At 38.4% G+C, this 12,735-nt stretch overlaps 1 long non-coding RNA gene across 1 annotated transcript; it reads left to right on the top strand.

Annotated features, from left to right (window-relative positions):
* The first annotated feature begins 6,348 nt into the window (after positions 1-6,348).
* LOC141000583 (uncharacterized) lies at positions 6,349-8,128 on the top strand. Its single transcript, XR_012179556.1, has 3 exons — positions 6,349-6,576; positions 6,972-7,067; positions 7,859-8,128. It is a non-coding gene; the product is annotated as an uncharacterized lncRNA (long non-coding RNA).
* The last annotated feature ends 4,607 nt before the right edge of the window (positions 8,129-12,735 follow it).

Below are 12,735 nucleotides of genomic sequence, written 5' to 3'. Positions count from 1 at the left end.
GACACAGCATCAGGACTAAAGGCTGCACCAATTGACCCTGCTGACTGGCCATCTCTTCTAACTGACAAAGTAAGAAAGGAGTTAGTTCACAGAGGACAGTTTCAAATAAAAAACAGTTACACATTTACCAAAAACAAAGTTGGGAGAATGTCCACATGACTTTTTTTACTAGAGTCAGTGGGGAAAAATCAAAAGAAGCTGGCTGATGTACTCAAAAAAGAATGATAGCTTTCACTGCTTCTGCTGCAAAAGGTTTCCTCCCAAAGAATACAGACTGTTTTTATTTTGTATGTAAATAGAATATTCTTTAATATGTTTGTGCAATACCTTATTTATATTGTATTTTTAATTTATCACTTGTTTCTTTTTTCAGTTTTTATTTGGTGTGATATTTTTGACTTAAAAGAAATAAAATCGAATAGAATACATACATGTAGTTTCTGTGTGAGTGTATGAAAATTAATTATAAAATTGACTGCGATGCAAGGGGGCGCCAGCCAAAATCTTGCCTAGGGCACCAAATTGGTCAGGGCCGGCACTGGTCACAGGGGGACTGAATCAAGCCAATTCAAACCGGATCATTATTATACGACGATTTAAGAATGAAAGCCAGGTTCGACATATAGGCAGGACCAAGGGTGTAGAATTGGGTAGGGACGCTAGGGACACGTCCCTACCAATATTCAGCCGCTACTGTGTAGTCACTATCAATACAACCGCTGTCCGTAGTGTTTAGTCAATGATTATGGCACACAAAGGGTTAAATGTCGGTCTCTGCTAGAAGTCCCGCCTCTAACCTAAATACCGCTCCCTGATCGGCTGCCGGTTTCTCGCTAACTTACATGTGATTGGCTGTCCCCACTGTCACTCCTTCTGCTTGTAAAAACTACCTGCAACCTGCTAGTTGGACCGGACGAGAGGCAGTGCATGTGATCTGCAACTGCGAGTGTAAGTTGTGAACATGTTTGGCATTTGTTCTTCCTGGGTCACGTCAGCTAGATGGATTTTAATATCAGTGGTGTCATTTACATTTGTGTTTGTGTCTGTTTGCGTGCGTGTACGTGTGTGCGTGCGTGTGCGTTGAATGTGTGCTGTATAGGATTTGAAGGATGTCAAAGAAAAGAAAACTGGATGTAAGAGACTTCTTTAGGAGTCAAAGTGTAAGTTACTTCAAGGGTGTATAGGTAGAGGCTCAACAATACAGATATTGAATAAAAGAGAATACACTTTTTTAAAGTTATTTTTAATTCTTATTTTCATGTATTTGTGTAGAAGAGAGCAATGGTTTAAAAACACAAGTAAAGAAAATTCTTGGTGGAAATACAATAAAACCTCAGATTCTAGATGATCATGTGATTTTATAATTAATGGACAATACTGACCTGACAGAAATCTGCCAGCAGTTCATTTCTGTTACAGACCGGCGTAGGCATGTGTTTGGCTCTTTCAAATAGGAACAACCAGTGGACACTAATCTGCTTGTATTTGAGTATTAGTGACAAACACATTTACATTTCATTTATGTTTATTTACAATGTTGTATTGCATTTATGTATTTCCAATGTTGTTGATGGACAGTAGGCTATGTTGACAGTATGATGCACAGTTGCACTACAGCCCTACAGCCCTGCACTAAAGAGTAAAGATGAGAACTCTTCGAAGTTGCCTCCTTGTCTTTCATTAGTTGCTTTAACCTATAACATCTGCATGACGTGAAATTATGATTGCTAATGCAAAAAAACGTCAACTTTCAGGAGTGCTGCCTTGGAGCACTTTTGTGTCCCCACCAATCTCAAAATCAAACCTACTCCCTTTGGCAGGACACTAGCAAATGGCCAAACTTTGAATAAATAATTGCATATATTGATGGGAATGTAATCCAATGAAGCTCGATTTAAATGTGCGCAGTACCTTTCTCTTGTGGCAGAACTTGATGATCATTCTGCCCCTCCGTCTGTGGCGCTTTATGGCTTTGATACAGACTTTCTTCAGTGCCTTGGTCACCTTTGCTAAGGTAGCACTGCTACCACACAAGCCATCCTCTATCAGGTCAATGTGACACAGCCTTAATCCCTGTGAAAATCATATATATATATATATATATATGTATATATATATATATATATATATATTTATATATATACATATATATACATATATATATGTATATATGTATATGTATATATATATACATATACATATATACATATATATGTATATGTATATATATGTATATGTACATATATATATGTATATATATATACACACATATATATATATGTATATATATATACACACACACACAGGTGCGTCTTATATTGTGTAAGTGGCAGCTAATATCTGCACGTGTGAAATAATATAATTTGCTCATAAGCATGTTTTAGCTTGCTCGCGACATATGACATAAATCTGACACCATACATCCACTTGAAACAAGAGTGCTAATAATGAGGGGTGATTACAAACACAGTATTACAAATGTTATGTTGGTATTTTAATACGTATTTGGAAATGTGAAAAACATGGCACCGGTTTTTGACTCTGCATTATCATTTTAACACGTTTTAACCATTTAAAAACATACCTATGCATGAAGGTAAGCCAAGCCCCCAGCGACAAATGGGATCAGCTAAAAATGGAACCAACTCGTATGCTCCAAGTCACAGCCTTGTGTCCTTTTCTTCTGCATACCCTACAACATAGAAATAAATTGGTTAGAAATGCATGCTTTTTACCACCACTCTCCACAAATGTGTGCATAGTGTGTTCTTGGAGGTGATAGTTTTCATATCCTGAACATAGGCTTTGGAAAGCACAGCAACATGACCTTTCAACAACTTACAATTACAAATCCTGGCCAAATAAAAGTAAAATAGAAGTGCCCAATATAGCTTTAATTTGTTTTTTGTACATGTTAACAAGCCTATATAAATTGTGGTTGCCTTTGCTGGGCACTTTGGCACACAAACTATGTCTAATATGACATAGTAGGCACTGACAGTATAACAGAAGAACAGACGTTGTCCTCTGTTAGTTTGGGAGCACCTGAAACGCTAAAGACAGCAGCATCAGTAACATAAAAGATAAGCTAACTTTACACGGTTCTAACAGCCCTTTTCAACATGGCGCCTGAGGGCAACCATGTTCCATGGCGCCACAAGGTCTACACTAATGTAACTCATTCAATGAATAATATATAGACAATAAGTCACATGCAATGATCTTGCATAAATCAACTATATTAATAACAGCATAAAATTCAGTCTTAATAGCGCTTAACGTTACAAAAAGCCATATGGGGTTTAAAAATAATCAGAGCTCACCACCGATATCCATCCTTCATTGCATTGGTTTTGGTCATTTTCATCTTCGTCCGGCAGGAGGGACACTTAGGCTTCCTCACAAGTAACCTTTTTTTTTTTGGAGCCATTTAACTATCTATACTGTTACTGAGCGTTAACGCTGTGCTTTGTGCAAATTCTACAGAACGACAAAGACAAACAAACCAATCAAATGGTGGAGACTACTTGAACTAGAAGAAGGCCCACCTATGAGGCTGAAATCGGCAAATCTGATTGGACAGTGAAAAAATCAATCAGGAAACACACGCATCTTCCGGCGCTGGCACACTGTAAAAATGATAACTAGTAATCGTTTATCTCATTAGAGTTTTCAAATTAAACTGACTCAGAAATAAAGCTTTGCAATAAGCAATCTATAAAAATTTGTCTGCCCAGCAAATTTCTCTCATTGTTGTCTTAACTACTATTTTAAAATCAGCATAACAAGGATTTGTAAATCTTTGAGCAGATTTTTTACCACAAATTTTTTACTGTCTTTTTTACTGCACGTCTGCTGTGGCTAAACTTTTTCGTTTTGTAATCTGCACGCGCATCGTCATGCAGACGCTTTCATGGGGCAGACATATGAGGCAGAGCTCGGAGGATCATATCGGTGTATGCAGGCATGTGGGCCATCAAATTATTTAAGACAGTGATGTAAGTAGCTCGAAAACTATTTTAATTGTAGCTAACGTTGTGTTTTTTTAAAAATTGACAGTGTTGTTTGAACCACCCAGTTTATCCGGTGCAAAACTGGGTAAACTAGGCGGTTTAAACAACAATGGTGCGGTTCGTTTATTAGGTGAACGTGACCGGAGCTCGGTCCGCACCACCTGCCTGGTGTCTCAATTTAAACTCTGTCTCTTAAACTTTATTGTCTCAATAAAGTTTAGCATTAACTACTTCTCAGAGTTTCATTTTCACTATCGGGAGTTCTGTAAACATGACGTACCATGCGTCTTTTCCCGGTCAGTCGTCATGGAAACATGACTCCGCTTGTGGTGCGGCGTTTAGATCAGAGTGAAAACAAACGTGTGAGGGCAGTGGTTTCTGTGAGTGGTTGAAGCCTGCTGAAAACCAATGTCAAGGCCGCTGCAACTTGTGTAAAAGAATGCTGCAACTTAGGTATAAAAATCATTACAATCGCATGCAAAGTCAGAGGAACACAAAGCAACCGGAAAAGGGCAGGAGCAAACAATGATGATATTAAGGTTCAGTCTGTATAGTCCTTAATTAAGTATTTTGCAAGTAATTCTTGGACTTCTTCGTTTTTCCCTTTATATCCTTTCTACTTGTTTTTGCCGGTATGGGCGTGCAATAGGTCTTAACTTGCATTCACAATCGTCTTAAATTTAGCTTGTTGAACCCTGCAGATACCCTCGGTGCTGCAGTGTTACTTTACAGTAATGTACAATGCTAGCTAGATAGTTTGGCTGCTGGCATGACAGTCTTGTACAGAGCAGTGTTTTGTTATTTTATGTTTACAAATTACAGAGACAGTTGTGAAAGTGCTTTTAGCAAAACTGACTTTATGCTATATGTGTCTCTTGTGTTTCAGGGGTGGATTTCATGCAGTGCAGATTTTGCAATTCGCAAGCTCCAGTCAAGAGACCCTTCTGAAACATCTTCACCTTCACAAGGTGCACACTGGCCTGGCATTCACGCAGACTTTGTATGTGTATTTTAAACACCTGGAGCATTACGATCACACCTCTCAAGATCACACTAAACAGTGAAAATCCATGAAAATTCAACATTTCAATGTGAATTGTGTGATTTTAAAGAAATTTGCAGTGAAAAAACGTTTTGGAACCATCTCGGACATCATTTAAAGAACAGAGAAATTGTACAATGTCTCTTTCTAAGGTGTACCTTTTAAACAAACACTCGCCCAACCTTCAGTTTTCACAAAAGTCGAAACCATAAAAATTGTACACTTAAGGATTTTCGAACAATACGAAGAACTGTTACTGAAGATGAGATAATTGATGGTTGTTACGGCCCTGCATGTGTGTGTATGGTGTGTATGTGCCTTGTGTCCTTTTTTGGTCTCCCTCTCCTGCTCAGTCGCTCTCCAGCCCCGGATCAGGCTCCTCCCTCGTCTCCGGTGCCAGTGGCAGGTTCTGATTGATGCGGCTTCGTCTGGTGCAGGTGTGCCAATCCGAGATCGGCAATCAGGGACGGGAGGTTGTAAATGGTCTGTCAGCTTGTCAGTCGGGGCGACTGATCTTGGTGGCCAGTTCGCCTATTTGCTTTGTACGGTTGTGCTCTGTATTGTGGACTGTGGCTTGTGTCGGGGTACTGGGCCAGGGTTAGTGCATTAGCTATTGAGACCACACACACATTAGATGGTACTGTGTTAGTTTTCACCAGAATTAGGGGTGCTGTTCATTTTTGTATTTCGGTTTTATCGCCATTAACCAGACGAGGTCTAGGTGGGTTTATTTTCATTTGTTTGCCTGGTTAAGTAGACATAGCTCTGGATTCAGTCTCTTTTTGTTATATTTATTTGTTGATTTGAGCAGCATCCACTGGCCTGTTTTCCCCTTTCAGCGTCCTCTGTTTTTGTATTGTTCTCCTTTGACAAACTTTGGCGAATAAATTATTTATATTCCAACCTTAACATCTGGTTTTATGTTGCTTCCTTTTCCCTAGCGAGCTGGGTTGTAACAATGGTGAACAATCTGATAGTGAAGCAGGGACATCAGCTCATGATATTGTGCGACTAAATGAGGTTGAAGATATTGTGGAGGATGTAGATAGTGAGGCACTTGAGCACAAATTAGCTTCTCTCTTTTTGTCTATGCAAACTGTGTTGCATGTTTCTCGAGGTGCAACACAAAAGATTGTAGAAGATTTGCATAACCTGCTGTCTTTCTCTTACATTCAAACTTTCAACAGTGTCAAAGAGATCCTTTCAAAACATAAAATTGAAGTAAATTATTCTGTTTTGCTGTTAACATCGTCAGATATTTAACATGGTGAAGACTCAGAACAAGTTACAAAGGAATTTCCTTTACAGAGAAATCCTGACATTATGGTTATGAAAATTGACATTATTTTGTTGATTGTCTTGTTTAGATATCTGAAGAATTTCATCGGATCACGAGCAAAGACCTCCTGGGGACTTTAAATGCATCCCTTGACAAATTTGGGCCTGGCCTGCTGAAACTTTTGGTCTAAGAAGGGAGCTTTTGGTCAGGAGATGGAAGACCTCCTGGATAAACTTTATCAGGTCAGTGAAGTGCTCCTTTGACTGGCATTATTAGAAGAGCATGAATATACTTTCTTATAACAGAGACAGAGAAAAAGATGTTAGCTGCAGTAAAAACTACCTAAGTGGACATGTGTCAGTAAAAATGGATGTCAGCAGTCCTTGCTTTGTGTTTTTATTTGGTGACAATTGGTTGAACAGTATTTTAATTTGTTAAAGTAAAGTTGTCCACATGATTGCAGTGGTTTTTTTTTTGTTTTTTTTTTAGTTTTTTTTTTTACTTAAGCATGTTACTGGGGTCTGACCTGTGCTTCATCTTCATTACTATGAAAGATTTCTGATTTTGCATTATGTATAAGTTCAGTACAGTACTATACTAATTCAAATACTCATGTTTTCCACTGGATACTCTTTAGACATCCGACATTGTGTCCCACCGAAAGACGGCAGCACTGAGAGGCCTGCCCACTTTCCTCCGCAAAGATGCAACAAAGTTTTTCCTGAAGTGCTTGGTAAGTGATAGTAACTGTAGGAAAAAGACAAATAATTTAGGTCATGCAGCTAATTCCTCATTCCCACGAGATGTTTTAAAGGAGTAGTTCATCCAAAATGGAAATATACACCTCCCCAGTGCAGTTTATCAGTCCAGATAATTTTGGGGTGAGGATTGCAGTTTTCCACTTTAGCTCCCTTTTTTCTGCTGAGGGGAAACGGCTAGTCATTGTTGGGTGGTGTTCCTTAGTAGAAAATACTGCTATATAAAACTTATCACAAGGTTGGTGGGTGATAGCTACAGACAATACATTTGAGTTTGTTTACGAAATGAAGATTTCAGAATTTACAGCCTCTCCATGTCATGACATTGGCTTATGCATCTGTCTCCTGTCCAACAGTTTCAGCCCTTTTCTCACTCTTCTCATTACATATTTCTGTGATTTGTTAATATTATCATACACTGTTTACACTAACTTGTTTACAATTTATGTAAATCACCCTCCTTTTCACAAATTCTACTTCTAAATTACTAGATCTATTCTCAGCTATTACTTCAGCTATGTTACCATTGCTTCATCAATTTTCTTTGGCTGTCAGATTCCAGTTTATAGCTGCCCATTTTCTTCTGTCTTTTTAACATTTCAACTGTTTTTAGCCCTTATGAAGCCAATCATCTCTCAGCTTACACGTTATACTTTTGAGCTTTAGCATTAACCTTTTCAGCATTCACATTTCTTCAGAAAATGCTCTTTCTAGTTTGTCTTAGTTTTTCTAAGCTCTTAATAATGCATCTGTAATTTTTCTTCAGGACACTGACAATTTGGCACCAGTGCTGCAAGGTGCGTCTGTTGCCATCCTCACCGTCCTACAAGATGAAGCTGACATCTCTGTGCGAGACCAGGCAGTTGTCGCGGAAGGGGACATCGTGCTGCATAACATTCCAGAAAATCAATGTATTGTTGTTTTGTTTTGTTTTTGTTCTGCCTAATCTCTTGTTCCACACTCCAGTCTGGTGGCAGTAATGCACTCTAAAAAGCGGGTTTGCCAACCGGCAATAAACACTAATGAAAAAATAGAAGACTTTTTTTTTTTCACTTTATTGAGAGTAGAAGAAGAAGTACACCTCCACACACAGGACATCTATATTTGGCTCTTATGAGAGCAGTCCAAGATTATGGATGCATAGTTTGCAGCAGAAACCAACCTTAAGCTTGATGTTGAACAGGCTCAGGCTCTCTTGTAGAGTATTTAAAACATCACCAGTATCTGGAATGCAAGTTCAAATTTGGGAAATTCCTCTAATAATTAGGAGGGTCAAGCTTATTTTGGCATATTGAGTTATAATCTGCAAGGACATAGTAGATCACACCCTACAAAGGCCATTTCACAGGAGTGTCTGTAACAATTAAATGACAAAACTAAACTGGTAACCAAGTGGACAATAGTACAAAACTATATTGACCAACACCAACACAAGATATTCTTATTTACAGATGGTCCCACAGAACTGAAAACTGGGCACGGTGTTACATTCTTCATCCCTCATTGTGTAGCAGGTAGCAGTGAAAAAAGAGAGTATTAAACCATCTTTCAGTGAGCTGAATTCCTCGGAATATTGTTAGCATTTGGGTGGAAGACAATAACAGACCCAGTGTTGTAATTGCTTCTGATAGCTTGTCAGTGCTTTTAAGTATTAAGTGTGGAAAGCCGTCATGCAGGCAGGATATTGTGGATGAAATCGCGCATGTGCTGCTCAGACATTGTAGGGGTTTGGAAATCTTCTTTTGGGATCCTGCTCATGAAAGGAAATGAGAAGGTAGACATATTGGCTAAACGATCATTAAAACGACTGTATCATCTGTATCGCTGTATCATTGGCTAGCACTGGTTAGCCATTTAGTGAACATCACAGTTCACAGTTTTTTGCCTGACATCCGTTGATTCATTTTGGAGATAACGTTGTTCTCCTGAAAGCTTCGATGGCTCAGCAAACCTCCAGAGAAGGACTTCCAGAGAGCGACCATCCAAAATTTCCCATCTGATTACATTGATACACTGATTACTGATAACCTTTCAGCTCTTACAAAAGTTGTTTAGGCATAGGCAATGACTTGACTGCAGATTTGCAGTAAATTAAGACAATGACTTATATAATATTTGAGTTATGATGAAACATAGTTTTTCATTGCATGCAATTAAGTCTATTTTGCAGTTATGAGGGGAAACCCACAAAAAGCAACACTGTTGCTGGAAATAAGGCAAGAGAGGAATGCTGGCAGAAAATGTTTAGTTGTGTAAATTCGTAAGGTCATTTATTTTTCCTCTCAATGCCTCCCACTTAATTCTATCGTGGCAGCTGCACATTCAGAGCTTTAAACTTTAAAGCAGATTTAAACATTATACTCAAGAAGTGCATTTAGGTCTGACTAGGGTTGCAAAATTCCGGGAATAATCAGGGTGGAAACTTTCCATGGGAATTTATGGGGATTTACAGGAAATAACGGGAATAAAATGAAGATATAGGTGTTATTTGCTGAGGCTGTATTAACCATGTCATATGCAGATAGAAACAAACCTTTTACCATATCATAAGCAGACATAATTGAAAACCCTTCTAATAGAAATGAAAAAAATCAACAATTTAGTTGAACTTTAATTAAATAAGTTGGCTTATTTAACATTGTATTGAACTTTAATTGAACAACAACAAAACCATTCCCTGTGACCCCCCTCCAAAAACAAAAAGCTAGTAAACAGAACTAATGCAATGCCATGTACTAAGCAGTTTGATTAACCTACTGAAGACGGAGCCCTTTGTTCATGAACAGAACGTTCTTTGAAGACAAAAATTCATTAATTTGTCAAATACATACAATGTGAAATGTGCCATGTGGTCAGTTAGCTAAATAGCAAGTTAACTAATGGGGAAAGGTACCTTGAAAATGTCGAGCCGACAATGACATTCATTTTATTGATTGAATATTATCTGTGATGCATACCAATAGACTATTCAATTTTGTAATCACTTCTATAAGCTGCAATACCAGCAGTGTAAAACGCACTTGGCAGCAAGTGGTCTGTAGCTGCTGAGCCTTCATCATTCTTTTAGTGTATGGATGATCTGCTGTGTAACATTTGTTTGTGTGTGTTAATATTACAGATTTTCTGCATCATCAACTGCATGTAGGTTCCCATGGCAACTTGATGCATACAGTTTGCGCTACTGTAACTGCACGGCTTCGTTTAGTGGCATTACTAATGTACGGCTCAACAAGTTTGCGTATTTAAGCACAATGTTCCTGGATCAACATCCCACATTACGGGACCAATCACATCACAATCACAGACCAATCTTTTTTTTTTTGCAGTGCTAGTGTGGATCCAGGACCATCATGGCCATGTTGACCAACATAAGCAAATTATCCAGGGTCAACATGGCGATGATGGTCCTGGATGAACAAAACAAATTATCCAGGGTCAACATGGCCATGATGGTCCTTGATCAACACTAGCTCTACAAAAAAAAGAAGTTTTGAATGGGCTATAAAAAGGGAGGGAAAATGTGTTCATTGCAGATCTTTGTGTGACTCACAATGGTAAACAAGTCAGTACTAAAGGATAAGTCTTTTTATTATTTATATATATATATTTTTTTGTAACTCACTTTTTATTGCTTTTCAACAATGCAACAAAAGGACCAACATACATACATGAACCTGAACAATGACAAAAACAGACCAACGCAATTCAACAAAAAACAAACAAAAACAAAACAAAACAAAACAAAAAAAAAACAAAAAAACAAATATTACTCATAGAGACACTTGCATAAATTAAACTAATATGCACACCAAAATAAATACATATGTTACATACATACACATTCTCCACCCCACCACTTTTCAGGCTTTGTTACAATCCAGACATGGTTTATTGTTAATTGTTTACATGTAAACCCTCAATATAGCTTCCCCAATCAACCATCTAGTATGAAAGTCATGTATGGACCCCATGTTTTCATAAATATCTCCTCCCTATTGTTCAGCCTAAAAATCAGTTGTTCATAGCCGGCTATTTTAGTCATTTCTCCCATCCATTCATTAAATGGGATAATACTTTTTGACTTCCAGTGTCTGAGGACAATCCTACATCCCGTAGTAAGGGCCAACCTACACCATTGAGTTTGCTGGGATGACAACTCTACTCCCTCTGTTATTATGCCCAAAATACATAAAGCGGGGCTCTGGGATAAGTCTGTCCTGAATACTTTGTTGATGAGTAATATTATTTTTTCCCATAGGTTGTGTGTCATTTCACACTCATACAACATGTGTAAAAGAGTTCCTCTACTCCTCCCACATCTCCAGCACATGTCAGATTCACAGAGCTTTAGTCTTGCCATCTTACAGGGAGTCCAATACATCCTATGTATGATTTTATATGTAATTAAGCGGGTCTGTACCTCTCTAGATGTCTTATACCAGCATCCGATTATTTCCTTCCACTTCTCCATTATTATCTTGCCCTGCAAATCTGCTTCCCATGCTCTCTTGAGACCCTCTAGTTTTGGTGGGTGAGATTGTCTCATAAGACTATAATATCTAGATGCTCCACCTCTAGCCCCCTGATCTCCCTATACTAGTTTTTGTAGCTCTGTTTGAGGCAACAGGGGGAGTTTCCGTTGTGCAGACATTATACAGCTTCTTAATTGCAAATATTTCCAAAAGTCTCGTTTAGGGATTCCATATTTAGTTACCATTTGTGTAAAACCCATAAAATTATCACCCTCGAAAACATCTCCAATAAAAATAATCCCTGCTTCCACCCACGACTTCCAATAAAGAGTTTTTTTACCCACTTTCAGTAGCTTGTTGTGCCATAGCGATGTCCTTCTAGTAAAAGAAGGGTTTAGACCAATAACACGATGTGATGCTTGCCAGGTTTCTCTTGCAAAAGACAATAATGGATTCCGAGTTGGAATTTCTCCCCCATTTTGTGAGATAAAAGCCAGTAATGGGATTGGTTCAGTAAGTTCTTTTTCAATCAAGACCCAACCCGGAGCTTGGTCCTCTGTAATATTTATTTTGGCCAATTGATTAAGAGAAAATGCATAGTGGTACCAGTCCACTCTTGGCAGGTTGAGGCCTCCATCCTCCTTTGCAGCACACATTTTAATTCTATTTAAACGGGGTCTTTTACCTCCCCACAAAAAGGCAGCTACCGCTGCATTAAATCTTTTAAGTAGTGAGGGAGGGAAGCTCATGGGTAATAAGTATATGATATAGTTAAGTTGTGGAACAACCATCATTTTAAGAATATTTATTTTTCCCAGCAGAGATAGCCCTATTTTAGCCCAGTTTTGTAGAGTGCTCTCAATTTTCAGAAGTAGGGGGAGGATGTTCTCAGTCATTATGTCTTTTAAACCTGGTGTAAGCTTTATCCCTAGATACACTAGGCCCGAGGGGAGCCATTTAAACTGCCAGTTCTGTCTGATACTAGGTGGGCATAAACTAGAAAGGGGCATTGCCTCTGATTTTCCCCAATTTATTTTGTAACCCGAGATATGGGAGAAGGTATCGATCAAAGACAAAATTTGCGGGACAGCTGTTTCTGGATTTGAGGTTAGCAACAAAATATCATCCGCATACAAAAGTAATTTGTGTTCCATCTTTCCAGCTTGGATAC

Source organism: Pagrus major, chromosome 8 (assembly GCF_040436345.1).
Source record: "Pagrus major chromosome 8, Pma_NU_1.0".
NCBI lineage: Eukaryota > Metazoa > Chordata > Actinopteri > Spariformes > Sparidae > Pagrus > Pagrus major.
The sequence above is the reverse complement of the archived record's forward strand: the minus strand, read 5'-3'. Positions and strand labels throughout refer to the sequence as shown.